Source organism: Nymphalis io, chromosome 5 (assembly GCF_905147045.1).
Source record: "Nymphalis io chromosome 5, ilAglIoxx1.1, whole genome shotgun sequence".
NCBI classification, from domain to species: domain Eukaryota; kingdom Metazoa; phylum Arthropoda; class Insecta; order Lepidoptera; family Nymphalidae; genus Nymphalis; species Nymphalis io.
This window is the reverse complement of record NC_065892.1, coordinates 8427001-8439787: the sequence shown is the minus strand read 5'-3', so window position 1 is coordinate 8439787 and position 12787 is coordinate 8427001. Positions and strand designations below refer to the sequence as shown.

The 12787-nt window shown below is 35.8% G+C and overlaps 1 long non-coding RNA gene across 1 annotated transcript; it reads right to left on the bottom strand.

Annotated features, from left to right (window-relative positions):
* Window positions 1-8104: 8104 nt before the first annotated feature.
* Window positions 8105-9339, bottom strand: LOC126768848 (uncharacterized). The gene is made up of 2 exons (XR_007669275.1): window positions 9278-9339; window positions 8105-9007 (listed from the first exon to the last, which is right to left on the bottom strand). It is a non-coding gene; the product is annotated as an uncharacterized LOC126768848 (long non-coding RNA).
* Window positions 9340-12787: the final 3448 nt, after the last annotated feature.

The window sequence follows — 12787 nt, the reverse complement described above, 5'->3', positions numbered from 1 at the left end:
TCCGGGGGGGTTCGGGGGCCCTTCCGTCCAGCGAGTCATTGTATTTTTCCTTTTGGCAACCACTTGGGGAAACACGCCTCCACACTTTGCCCATCCCTATCGTGGCAATACATCGCTCGCTTCACGTCTCTTTACCATTTTATTTTTCCCAAATGGCGCAACAAAACAGAAATAACGGTCGTACAGCGTACAGTACAGGGTGGTGCACACCCCCACCATATCCTCGCTGTTTGAAGTCGAGTTCTCTAACATACGTGGACTCCACACTAACCTCAACGCTGTCCACCACCATCTCGAGACAGCACGGAAAGCAATGTTGTTTCTCACGGAGACACAAATACTCCGTCCTGCCGATACCAGCTACCTTAATTATCCCGGCTACACGCTCGAAGAATCCTTCAAAGCGAAAGCCGGAGTATGCTTGTTCGTCAGGACGGATGTTTGCTGTCGCCGACTGCGCTGCTTGGAGGACCCCTCCTTCTCCATGTTGGTGGTACGTGTGGACCTGGTTCGTCAGAGCCGAGTCTACGTGTGCCTCTACAGATCCCACAATGGTGACTTGGAGACAAGCCGACTATTTGACCATCTTAGTCGGGTGGCAGATGCTGCGCAAGAGCAATTTCCTAACGCGGAATTGGTGTTTTTGGGGGATTTTAATGCTCACCACGAATCATGGTTGAAATCCCTCAAAACTGACCATGCTGGAAGGATTGCTCATGCTTTTGCTCTCACACATGACTTGACCCAACTGGTTGATCAGCCCACCAGGATCCCAGACATTGATGGGCAAGCACCTTCTCTACTGGACCTTCTGCTGACTTCTCACCCGGTGGAATATCAGGTTGTGGTTCAGGCTCCTCTTGGCTCTTCGGATCACGGCCTTATATCTACCAGAGTGCCACAGGCCAAGCTGCTGCCACTAGCGGTATGCAAAAGTCGCGTTTGGCACTATAAGTCGGTGGATTGGGACGGTATGCGCGATTACTATGCGTCGGTCCCTTGGAAGGAACGTTGCTTCAGTGGGAATGACCCGACAGCTAGTGCCGCTGCTGTTGCTGACGAGATCATGTTGGGAATGGAATACTACATTCCTAGCTCAGATCTCGACAGTAGGAGTACGCGTAACCGTTGGTTTACTCGTGAATGTGCCGATGCTGTATCATCTAAGCAGGCGGCATATCGCAAGTGGATCAACGGCTGCATTAGCGGGGCATCTAACATTGACTCACTGAAAGCAAACTATAATAAAAATTCCAAGTCCTGTAGAAAGGCATACACGAGAGCGGATGCACAGCGCATTGCACAGATTGATCATGACCTTGTTTCGCATCCTAGGGGCTCCCGTAGCTTCTGGCGTCTGACCAAATCTGTGCAAAACAATTTCTGCCAACCTTCGCTGCCACCGCTCAGAAATCCGGACGGATCGCTAGCTCACAGTCCGCAAGAGCAAGCTGATCTCCTGGCAAAACTCTTTGCCGACAATTCCGTCATCGATAATTGTAGTGCGCTGCCACCTACAATACGTTCATGTGGCCATACGATGCCTGACATTAAAATCAGGCAACGTGATGTGCGTGCGGAGCTGCAATCACATGATGTACGGAAAGCTAGCGGTCCCGATGAAATACCAGCCATAGTGCTGAAGAAGTGCGCAGCGGAGCTGTCTCCTGTGTTAACGCGCCTGTTCCAACTTTCTCTCTCTTCGGGATGTGTGCCGGAGGCTTGGAGAAGAGCTAATGTGCAAGCGGTTCCCAAAAAAGGGGATCGGTCTGACCCGGCAAATTATCGGCCAATAGCTATCACCTCAGTTCTTTGTAAGGTGATGGAACGGATTTTAAACAACCAACTGATCCATTACCTAGAAGATCACTGTTTAATTAATGATCGTCAGTACGGGTTTCGACCAAAATGGTCCACAGGTGATCTTCTAGCGTACGTAACACACCTCTGGGGTGAAGCTATCGACAAGCATGAAGAATCTTTTTTTTTTTTTATATTCGCCGGGAGGGCAAATGACTCTACTCCACCTGATGGTAAGTGGTAGTAGAGTCCAAACGCGACGAAGGCCAGTACAGACGGGAAAAACGTTCTGCACTAGCCGCCTTCGCCTTGCCGGCCCGCAAGATGCCTCTTCACGCCTCGTTTGAAGGAACCCGGGTTGTAAGAGGAGGGGAACACGTGAGCTGGTAAGGAATTCCATTTTTTGGAAGTGCGACAAAGAAAGGAGTTGCCAAATTTCTTTGTACGCGATGGAATTGATGTCACAGTTAGGCGGTGACATCGAGAACCAGCTCGCGTGGACTTAAGAAGAATCATTGGCTGTCAGCCTCGATATCTCCAAGGCTTTCGACAGGGTCTGGCACAGAAGTCTTCTCTCTAAGCTGCCGGCATATGGTCTGCCTGCTCAGCTTTGCACCTGGATTGCCAGCTTCCTACACAAGCGTAGCCTTCGTGTTTTAGTTGACGGTTGCGCATCACAATTCTATGTAGTGAATGCTGGGGTCCCCCAGGGATCTGTGCTATCTCCCACACTCTTTCTTCTGCATATCAATGATATGGTCTCTCTTGGGAACATACATTGCTATGCAGACGACAGTACAGTGCATGGTGGATACCACGGACGCGCAGTGGCTGGGCGAGCGGAAATTGAGGAGAGGCGGAGGGATCTTGTCATTGAACTCGATAGGACTTTAGAGCTCATCGCCAAATGGGGCTCTGATAATCTTGTTGAGTTTAATGCCAAGAAAACACAGGTATGCGCTCTCACGGCGAAAAAGTCAACATTTTCCCCTCTTCCCTCCCTCTGTGGTACTCCGCTGGCGATGCAAAGCAAAATCGCCATATTGGGGATTGACGTTCGCTGCGACCTTAGTCCAAGGGATTACATCGAGGCTGTTGTAAAAACAGCTTCACGGAAACTCGGAGTTCTGAACAAGGTGCAGCGCTTTTTCACGCCACTACAACTGTGCCTGCTGTACAAAACACAGGTACGGTCTTGCGTGGAATATTGCTCGCACCTTTGGGATGGCTCCGCTAAGTACCTACTTGAGGCCTTGGACCGGTTGCAGCGACGTGCCATACGCATTATTGGCGACGTAAAGGTCACAAACACCCTTGAACCTTTACAATTGCGTCGTGAGATAGCAGCACTGAGCGCTTTCTATCGACTGTATCACGGCGAGTACTCTAAGGAATTATTCTCTCTAATTCCTGCTTCCCCCTTCCTTCTTAAGTCCACGCGAGCTGGTTCTCGATGTCACCGCCTAATTGTGACATCAATTCCATCGCGAACAAAGAAATTTGGCAACTCCTTTCTTTGTCGCACTTCCAAAAAATGGAATTCCTTACCAGCTCACGTGTTCCCCTACTCTTACAACCCGGGTTCCTTCAAACGAGGCGTGAAGAGGCATCTTGCGGGCCGGCAAGGCGAAGGCGGCTAGTGCAGAACGTTTTTCCCGTCTGTACTGGCCGTCGTCGCGTTTGGACTCTACTACCACTTACCATCAGGTGGAGTAGAGTCATTTGCCCTCCCGGCGAATATAAAAAAAAAAAACTGTTTTGCGAGTTCGGTGGTACCTCCAATTTTTCCTACATAGCTTTAAATGGTGTCCATGTAACAGTATGCTCGGGTTTGCTCCATCGCATCCAGAGCGATGGTTGCATTGACAGGGACGTAAGGAACCGGAAAAATTCAGGGTGGATGAAATGGCAACAGGTCTGTGGGGCTTTTTAGATTAAGATTTATAAGACCGTCGTTAGGCCTGTCGTGATGTATGGTTCTGAATGTTGGGCAACAAAAGAAGAGGATGTAAAAAGAATACATGTGGCAGAGATGCGAATGGTAAGAGCGATGTGCGGTGTAGCTAGAATGGACAAGATAAGAAACGAGTATATCAGAGGAAGTCTGAGAGTAGCACCAATAGTTGAAAAGTTGAAGAGTTATAGATTAGCGTGGTATGGGCATGTAATGAAGTGGGATGAAAGGCATGTTACCAAAAGGGTGATGAGTATGAATGTTGATGGATATAGGGGACGGGCGAGGCCGAAGAAAATGTGGATGGATTGCGTAAGAAAGGATATGTGTATGAAAGGGGTAAGTGCTGAGATGACGAGTGACAGAGAGAAGTGGAAGGAAAAAACTTGTTGTGCCGACCCCACATACACGTACCAGTAAGTACTGTATTGATTACAATCATTTAATTATCATCTGAATCCTTACCAATATTATAAATACGAAAGTGTGTTTGTGTGTTTGTTAGGCTTTCACGTTTTTATTACTCAAATGATAATTATGAAATTTTAATTACACGGTGTCAGGTAAAGGTAACACCTCCCCCGCCCACTCACGGGGACGGGAACTAGTGATTAATAAATATTTTCTAATATCAGTTTATGTCAAAGTAAATTTATTATTATTTTTTTATATTTTCACACTTCAAAGTTATTTTATTACACGTTAACAAATCTTGTCTTGTCATCCGGTAATGAATAAAGCAGAGAAGCAAACAGCTATTATTCATTCAACAAACAATGCTACTGATAAAAAGTATTGAGAAATACGTATGTAACTGAAGGAACCAATTTTTACAAGTTTGACGTTTTTTCTTTTTTTTCTGGACAAAAAGTCCAGAAAATTAATTTTGATGAACTAAAGCCTACTAGCCAACTTTTAGATTTTACTTTGTGGATATATAATAATCTGGTACAACTTATTTTGGTAAAATATAAAATGTTATCAATACAAAATATATGTATCATTACAAAATGTATATATATATATATGAGTGCATATGGCTCATTCTTTATATTCGATCCCAATATGTGATTACGATAAAAGTCAAATAGTCATAAGAAGAAAGAAAAAGAAAAATGTATGAATAAACAATATCCTACGAATTAATGTGAGTCTAAGAAAATACGTTTTAAAACTAGTTTAGTAAATTACTAACAGTGACATCATATAGGAAATAGACTACCGACACGTATAGAGCTAATTGGATATTAATGAGAGACATACCCCGGATATTTAGTCAGCGATGGCACAGATTACAAACCTTTCATAGCATTAACATGCACTATGCGTCAATTAATGAAGAATGAGAAATTACCAATTATCACGAAGTATTCGAAAACATTTACACGGATGCACTATTAATAAGTAAAAAACAGTATAGTAGGATTAATACCTACAATTTGAAAATACTTGTGTATTTTCTTTTCTAACATGTCTAGCTGAAAAAAGCCTGATACAACTCAAGAGACAGATTTGAATCTCTGGGAGTCTGGGTACACATACACAAAAAATAAAATACTTATTTTTTTGACTAGACCGTAATTAGATAGGTACTATCCAGTTGATTTCGTATGAAATTCAAAATTTTGATACTTATCAACACCTACCTATTCAATAAAATAAAACTCTTTATTTATATAATATGATATTCAGTACAATTGTATTTTGCATGTTAGTTAAGATACCTCATCATACTATTGTTAAATACTCAGGCTCATACAATTGTTAAATACTTTCACGTAGAGTCCTATTCATGACGTCATATCAATTATACTAAAAGGAAACCTAGCAATTAATTTATTTTAAATGCCGAAAAAAATAGACGTAACTTGAGAATCGAGATGAAATAAAGATTATGTAATATTGCTCAAATTGAAGAAAAGCATACCTTTTATATATATATATATATATATATATATATATATATATATATATATATACATATATATATATAGGATTTTGTATGCAATTAATAACTAAAATGCTAGTTTATAATGAAAAAATATGTCTATGTTATATGTCTGATGTTGATTTTGTATTTGCGTGTTGTAATTTAAGCATGCTAATTGTCCTCTTAAAATATAGTTCTTTACTCTTGTTAATTTATTTGTAAAAACGTTAAATCGCTTTGTATTCTATCAATTTCTTGTGTATTTTATTTTACTTGACAAAATATTAACAAAATAAACTAAACAAATATCAAGTTTCAATGCAAAGTAGTAAAACTAACAAAAATATATTATAGTAATACATGATATTGGACGGCTAGCATTACCGGAGAACGCAGTTACATAATGATGCAGCTCATCGGATTGGGTCACAGTTATGCAGGCTATAACTAATGTTGCCATATTTCCTAAATAATTATGTGCAATCAAAATGTACGTTCTTAATCTGTCGTGATCAAAAAATGTTGTAACTGTGTCTGTACTACAAAATATACAGATTTAATGTATCATATTATAGTCGTGTTATATGTGAAATAATATACTTATATTTATTATTTAAGTAAACTTGTTTTCAATTTCTCTATCGTCAACAATGCGAGCGGTGAAGAACTCTTAACACAAAAACATTTGACTATTGATGTAGTTTTGTAAAATTGAAGTTTAGGAATGAAATAAACAGTTTACATATTAGGTAATATACTCATGATCGAATTTCGACAAATCTCGCAAACGATTCTACTGCGAATACAGGTGCACTCGATTTTCTCTCGCTCATATAAGTCTTATGGCTCAAATTCCTAACTCCGGGTTGTTACAAATAAAAGCAATACCTCTAATTAGTCCTATGTGGGACTTGATCCTGGAATCTTACCATCTGTAATCCATCACCACAATTCAAGCTAGCCACTAGATTAACAATACAATCAGTCTACATATCAGTAGCGGATGCCGGATTTACCAACAGGCTGAGTAGACTTGAGCCTAGAGCGCAAACTTTTTAATAGATTTATAGCTACATATACAGAATGAAAAAAAAATGTACGATTGATTTCTGATGTCTTTGCTGTAACAAGTCTTCAAGATGTCTTATCGAAAAAAATTCCTGCTTCCATTTCATTGTACAATCAGAGATATTTAAAAAAAATTTATGCAACGTGCTAAAAATAAATATAGCTTATACCTGAAAAATGTGTAAATCTGCCAGTGCTACATATTATTTAACTAGTAAAACCCGCGGCTTCGTCAGCGTGAAATTCAGTTAGGTGGTATAATATGAATATTACTAGATGCAAATACAGCATGCAAAAATATAAAAACATCATACAACGGTATTTGTTTGCGCTTCTCGTCGGACCTCTATAAAATAATTAAATTATTATAGATTTTTATTTAATTTTAAAAAATATCTAAGTATACCATATTTTTTACACGTGTAATTAAATAAATCTATTTCTAATATTATTTCTATTTCTAATTTATGAGTCCAGCGTTGCGAATTAAATAGTCAAAGGACAATGTAGTTACAATTTTGAATAATCTTCTAAATAACATAATCAAATTTTAGTAAGTAGGTAACTACTTACTAGAATTTGATGATCAACAAGGAGAGTAATCTTATGATTACCCTCCTTGTTGATCCTACCGATGATGATGATGGTGGTGCGTGAACCCAGTTTCGTACACAGTGCTACATCGCCCGACCGTTACTCGTTCATCCCATCGATGTATTTGAAAATGTACATTCGTCAAAGAATGTATATTTTCGTATTACATTCGTCAATGTCGTTTCAATAGTGCTTGGGAGTAAACGTGTTTCTTATAACTTTTGATAGACTCAACCCATTTTGATGAAATAAAGATTAAGCCTACCTAATACCTTGTAATACTCCTTTTAAAAATACAGTTCTTTGTAATTATAATTTTTAGTCGTTTTGTAGATAACCCCGAACAGAGAAAAATTTTGACAAAGGTTTTAGTTACTCGCATATAGCTACATTAACTTAAAATGAGTTATTTTGAAATCACACACACAATTAAATTTTACTTTTTTGTATAGATAAGTAAAATAATAGAAGCTTGAAATAGTTATTGTAATTTAGATTATTTTTTAATTATCATGGTCATGACTCTATAATACTGTTATTTCCCTCTATGTGCAGTAATATTGAGTAGTTTTGATAATAAAATTTCTTGCATTCCTCCACTTATTTAAAAACTTGTACAGTTTGTTATTGAGATTTGTGTGAAGGTGTTGTGATAGCAGTATCATCAGTGTAATAGGAAGCATTGCAATTGTAACAAAAAAATTATGAGATATTTCAAGATGTGCTGGAAACTCACTAGTTATAAATAAAATATCACATCAATTAGTACATTGTTTATTCAGATTCATGTTTATCACTTAAGCCCATAGCACATGCCAACATACTGTTAATATGTCTACCTTCATCAGATTTAAAAACATATCCATGAGCTTTATCTACTACATTTTTTGCACTACATTAACTTTGCATCATGTTGAAAGGAAACTAAATATATTTTTCAATAATAATAAATGATTGCACTGTTAAGCTTTTCTATTTATATGTAAATTTGTCATTTGATTGATTTATATGCAAATGCTTGTTATCTAGCAGACAGTCTAAGTCTAAAACATCTTGGATCCAAGTTTACTAAAACTACTTTTATTTTTATACTTTCCAATAACTTTGATATATGACTGTTATATAGTGGTTTTCCTGCACCAGATGGACCAAGAGCCAGGCGCCCAATAGTATTTATTTACAGTCTTGAACTTGTTAAACATACCATTATATTACTTACTTTCTTGCCGCTTAAGATCAAATATCAGGTCTTTGCAAGTGTTTACAGTCTCAACATCATATGACTTTAAGTTTATAAAGATGCAAAGTGGCTTCGTGTTATTCATTGCTTCTGCTAGATATCTTGCTGTTACCCGCTGTTCCTCTCCTGCATCACCAAAAATAACTCTTATTGTATAAGTATTGTCTAGACCGAAAGGACTGTTCACTTGAGGTCTATGAAACATTAACAGACTCCCAGTTTTTTGATATTGAGACACAACTAATAATGTTTTATCAATGTACTCTATAATTATAACTTCTGTTGGTACATCATCAATATCAACCTCCACTGATTTAAATGACTTTTGACGAAAATCATACCCAGCTGGTTTTAATGTTAATTTTTTCATAACATCTGAAAGTTCCATTTTTCTGGTATGTTAATTAATGTCGACACACTCCTGTAATAAAAATATATCTATTTTATAAAAAATATATAAAAACTTACTAAAATTAAAGTTGCATACAGATATCTGAACGATATATTTGTAGCCAATTTGGAGATATTATTATAAGATTAAAATAATTTATTGTACGCATTGAAAAACCTTACAAATTTAAGTTTTGTCTCATTTTATTGTACAATTAAAATGTAATGTTATTAAATAATTAGGATAATTAACTACGATTTAAGAATACGGACGTTGAATAAGGAATTAATATGTACTCACTTTAAAAGTGCTATACTAAATATATATTTTCAAGAAATTGTTTAAACTTAAAATTGTTTGAATTGAAAATTACTAAAGGCGAATGAATTTGAATTGATCAATAAATATTGAAATGTTGCCATATGCCAAACCAAAGCATTTGAGTTTTTGAGATCGACATACCAAATGGTTAAAAACCTATAATAAAAATATGTACTTAAGTGCCAAATTTGGATTTAAAATGAATATCGAGAATAAAAATATTTATATCATTTATTATTTTATATATATCTATATTATTAATTTTCAATTAATTTCATTTAATAACTGTTTAATTAAAAATAGTCCTTCGAACGTCTCAATACATAAATTTATTATATGATTATATGTCTCATTTTTTTATTAAGTTTTTTGATATAATTTAATATTCTTTCCAATACAGCATTGGAATGAAAGAGCATAACAGTTAAGCTTGAGCAAGACGCAAATATATTAATAATTAACGATTACGATTACAATATGTAATGATCAATCACGATTACGGTACAACGAAAGTAATCAAAAAGTAAAGTGAGTGAGTGCATCAAGCAAGTGCGTCAGAGAATCTGCGCCTTCTTCAGAATCAATCAAATTTAGTCTATAATCGTAATTGACTTATGACACGTTGTAACCGTAATCGTTAATAATTCATCTGAATAGTACATTACAAGTCTGACAACAATTCAAAAACAAGTTTTTGAAAAATAAATTTGTATTAAATTGGAATTGAATCTATAATCTATAAGAACCTAAAATCTGTAACGTTACAAGTATGTATCGATACAAATTTTAGGGAACTTAAGTATGTATGGCAACAATGGATGCTTTCAATTGTTTCAGGCCCAGCGTGCACGGGTTACAAAATTGTCTCTCTACGCGTAGTTCGTCGGATACTTGTTGTTACTATGTCGGCAACTTTTTATCGGCGGGTTAGTCAAGCTTCACTCATTGCAAGTCGAAAATCTTTGTCGGCGGCTCGAGATGAGGAACTTTTTTGGCAGTTAATGATTGCCGCGTGTCGAAAGATGTTGTGTCATATAACTAGTATGCTGTACCTCTAGGATAATTATAAATAAAAATAATCATTAAACTCGATTAATGCAAGAGTTTTTTTTCGTCCCACTCCACGGCGCAAAAATACAGCTTGACAGCTTAGGCGCATGTTGCCGACATGATTATTTCCATATAGGCCGCCGGGTTGTCTCGACGGATTCGGTTGTTTTACTTAAAAACTTCTTTTATAAATAAAAATAAAAACTACCTTGATAAGTGTACTTAAGTTTATTTTCATTTATAATATAACTTTAAACATGTAGCGTACCAAAGTAACTGATTTTGTAGACAACAATTTTTATATAACACGTTAAAACAAATTTCAAGTTCGGCAATTGTATCAATGACACTAGTTTATTTTGCAACTAGTTTGACTTTTACCTGTTATGATATGATTTAAAATGTGAAATGTTTAAATTTACTGAATTTTACTGTAAAAAACCGCAAACATTGATGTGCAATCTTAACCACAGCACATCCATACTTTTAAGTTTACGTTATACGTACATAAAATTGATACAGTTAAAAACTTCACAAGTTAAATTGACTGGAAGAATTGAAAAATAATTTTATAGAAAATGTTTGTGTACTTTGTATATATTCATAAGGTAAGATAAAGTTTCCGCAAACAAACATTACTACTAGATTGTCTGCTTATTTTTTTCAAATCATAGGTACACTTGCCACATAGTTTGAAAGTCTGATCAAGCCAACACCTAAAGTGCTTGGGAAATTTTGAGTTCCTTCAAAATACCAACCACAAATTAAAACACCTTGCACTTTGCCTGCATTGCCTATATGGATAATAATATATTTCCTACGGTTGGCGATGAAATGGTTCTATTCTACTCTACAAGTAAAATATTACGTTCTTTTATACTATAGCACAAACAACACTGGAATTAAACAATTCCAAACAATAAAAAATATTGTAATTAAAATCTTTATACAAGCAACCTCTTATTTTTAAAGCACTTTTGAACAGTTCAAATTGAAGTACTTTCACGAAAAGCTGTAGTTACTTTTTTCCGCAATTTTTATATACATGCATATTTTAATTAAATGCAATTAGATTTTAATTTATCTTGCACGGGAGTCAACGAATACTAATTCAACGCTTTTTTATCATCTTTTTAGTCTTGTATTGAGTATTAAGTAAGATTTATCAATATTTTGTAATTCTAACACAATTATATTTCATAATGATCATCGAATATTTGGAGCTTAATTAATTCATGGTGCTTGACCTTACTGCGTGCTTCGGTCAAGGTTAAAGGCACCTGGTTGGAATCCATAACACTTTCTAATTTATCGCTTTGTGGCATCACCATTTATTTATTGTTAATTTGAATATAAAACAACACATTTAGAATGTACCTACTTCTTATTAAATTAGAATTATGGGGACCATCCTATGGCCCAAAGGTTCTTACAGGTCAAATTTATATGCAGTAGATATTTTTTTATTGAAAAATATCTATAAGCCAACCAAACCACCACATAAATTACTTATCGCGTTACATGCATAGAAGCCTTTAAAGACAATGTTTTACACCTTAGTAAATAGAGAGAAACAGAATATTTCGTAGGTACATACGATGTTACAACCTATATGTTCATACCAACCGATATAATATGATGTATCCTTCACTACCAAAAAGGGGATAATTCATTTATAATTTGGAAAAGTATATTTCGCTACTTACCTCACTTTAGTTTTACCATCGCCACTTTTGTTTGATAATTTAATATGACTATTAAATTATTATTAATAATAATCTACAACACTATTAAGAATAAAAATGACTGGTAACAATATTTTTGAGAAATAGGCTAAGAAAGGCATTTCTACGTTTTTTTCTGAAAAAACAACAATTCTTTTTTTGCCTAACTTCCTTAACTAATGTGTTCGCAAACTCTACTAATACTCCTTATAGCCTTTGCCAATTTCAAGAGGAGTGAAAAGGACTAACCAACTTTGACATTGAATTGATGTAATATAGGTAATTGTTCGAGATCTTGTATAAGCTATATTAATTATGGATTTTTAAAATAATTGGCGTTTTGAGTGTCGGCGAAGTATTTATCGAAAATTAAGTAATAAAATTAAAGTGAAAAAAAAAATCTTGAATTTAATAGAAAAAGTACACAAAAAACTCGTGTTAATTTGTACCAAAAATATATAACATTATGTTTACCGCTATTTTGTAGTTCAATTTAATAAATTGTTACTATAGGGTGAGTAGATAAATAGCAATATTTTTTTAATATACATATGAAAGTTAATTTAAAGAATAAGACAAAGCCTCCAGCATCACAACCGGTGCGGTCGTTCGTTCTTTGCAATCAAGTTCCCGACAATCGCAAGACAAGAAAACAGTTGAGGTAGAACTTTCCCGTACAGCGCACGCGCACCGAAACCACGCTTACAAAACTCGG